A 2,500-nucleotide genomic window follows, 5' to 3' on the forward strand; every position below is an offset into this window, starting at 1 on the left:
TCAGTCAGTCTGGGCATGCACTGATGATGTCATAGACTTGTGTCCACTTTGTGCCGCTCGACAAGTTCAGTTGTGACTTTCTGGTGCAGTATTTAGGAGATGCAGCAGGGCAGCATGTTGACCTGTTCACTTTCTGGTGCAGTATTTAGGAGATGCAGCAGGGCAGCATGTTGACCTGTTCACTTTCTGGTGCAGTATTTAGGAGATGCAGCAGGGCAGCATGTTGACCTGTTCACTGTCTGGTGCAGTATTTAGAGATGCAGCAGGGGCAGCATGTTGACCTGTTCACTTTCTGGTGCAGCAGCAGGGCAGCATATTGACCTGTTCACTGTTTGATGCAGTATTTAGGAGATGCAGCAGGGCAGCATGTTGACCTGTTCACTGTTTGATGCAGTATTTAGGAGATGCAGCAGGGCAGCATGTTGACCTGTTCACTTTCTGGTGCAGTATTTAGGAGATGCAGCAGGGCAGCATGTTGACCTGTTCACTTTCTGGTGCAGTATTTAGGAGATGCAGTATTTGTTCAGGAGATGCAGGAGATGCAGCAGGGCAGCATGTTGACCTGTTCCTGTTCACTTTCTGGTGCAGTATTTAGGAGATGGCAGGGCAGGTTGACCTGTTCACTTTCTGGTGCAGTATTTAGGAGATTGACCTGTTCACTGTCTGGTGCAGTATTTAGGAGATGCAGCAGGGCAGCATGCCTGTTCACTTTCTGCGTGGCAGCATGTTGACCTGTTTTCTGGTGCAGTATTTAGGAGATGCAGCAGGGCAGCATATTGACCTGTTCACTTTCTGGTGCAGTATTTAGGAGATGCAGCAGGGCAGCATGTTGACCTGTTCACTTTCTGGTGCAGTATTTAGGAGATGCAGCAGGGCAGCATATTGACCTGTTCACTTTGTGATGCAGTATTTAGGAGATGCAGCAGGGCAGCATATTGACCTGTTCACTTTCTGGTGCAGTATTTAGGAGATGCAGCAGGGCAGCATGTTGACCTGTTCACTTTCTGGTGCAGTGCAGCAGGGCAGCGGCGTTGACCTGTTTGGGAGATGCAGCAGGGCAGCATGTTGACCTGTTCACTTTCTGGTGCAGTATTTAGGCTAGGTGCACCTGCACCGGGGCAGCATTTTGAGATGTTCACTTTCTGGTGCAGTGTTGGGCTGGGAAGTGCAGCGGGGCAGCATGTTGGCCTGTTCACTTTCTGGTGCAGTATTTAGGTGACGGCAAAGGGCAGCATGTTGACCTGTTCACTTTCTGGTGCAGTATTTAGGAGATGCAGCAGGGCAGCATGTTGACCTGTTCACTTTGTGATGCAGTATTTAGGAGATGCAGCAGGGCAGCATGTTGACCTGTTCACTTTTTGATGCAGTATTTAGGCTACAGCAGGGCAGCATGTTGACCTGTTCACTTTCTGGTGCAGTATTTAGGAGATGCAGCAGGGCAGCATGTTGACCTGTTCACTGTCTGGTGCAGTATTTAGGAGAGCAGGGCAGCATGTTGGCAGCAGTATTTAGGAGATGCCTTGTTCACCTGTTCACTCTGGTGCAGTATTTAGGCTAGGATGCAGCGGGGCAGCATATTGACCTGTTCACTTTCTGGTGCAGTATTTAGGCTAGGAGATGCAGCAGGGCAGCATGTTGACCTGTTCACTTTCTGGTGCAGTATTTAGGCTAGGAGATGCAGCAGGGCAGCATGTTGACCTGTTCACTTTCTGGTGCAGTATTTAGGAGATGCAGCAGGGCAGCATGTTGACCTGTTCACTTTCTGGTGCAGTATTTAGGAGATGCAGCAGGCAGCATATTGACCTGTTCACTTTGTGATGCAGTATTTGGGAGATGCAGCAGGGCAGCATATTGACCTGTTCACTTTGTGATGCAGTATTTAGGAGATGCAGCGGGCGGCATGTTGACCTGTTCACTGTTTGATGCGGTATTTAGGGGAGATGCAGCAGGGCGGCATGTTGACCTGTTCACTTTCTGGTGCAGTATTTAGGAGATGCAGCAGGGCAGCATATTGACCTGTTCACTTTGTGTGATGCAGTATTTGGGCTAGGAGATGCAGCAGGGCAGCATATTGACCTGTTCACTTTCTGGTGCAGTATTTGGGAGATGCAGCAGGGCGGCATGTTGACTTCACTTTTCTGGTGTAGGAGATGCAGCAGGGGCTGACATGTTGACCTGTTTAAAGATTGCAGTATTTGGGAGATGCCCAGCAGGGGCAGCATATTGACCTGTTCACTTTCTGGTGCAGTATTTAGGAGATGCAGCAGGGCGCCTTGACCTGTTCACTGTCTGGTGCAGTATTTAGGAGATGCAGCGGGCCGCATGTTGACCTGTTCACTTTCTGTTGCAGTGTTGATCAGCAGGCAGCATGTTGACCTGTTCACTCTAGTGCAGTATTTGGGCTGGGAGATGCAGCAGGGCAGCATGTTGACCTGTTCCTTTCTGGTGCAGTATTTGGGCTGGGAGATGCAGCAGGGCAGCATGTTGACCTGTTCACTTT

At 49.8% G+C, this 2,500-nt stretch overlaps 1 protein-coding gene across 1 annotated transcript in view; it reads left to right on the plus strand.

Moving 5' to 3' along the window:
- The window catches only part of myo1f (myosin IF), a 54,756-nt gene that overhangs the window by 17,340 nt on the left and 34,916 nt on the right, over window positions 1-2,500 (plus strand).

The sequence above is a fragment of the Alosa alosa genome, chromosome 9, assembly GCF_017589495.1.
Source record: "Alosa alosa isolate M-15738 ecotype Scorff River chromosome 9, AALO_Geno_1.1, whole genome shotgun sequence".
NCBI lineage: Eukaryota > Metazoa > Chordata > Actinopteri > Clupeiformes > Clupeidae > Alosa > Alosa alosa.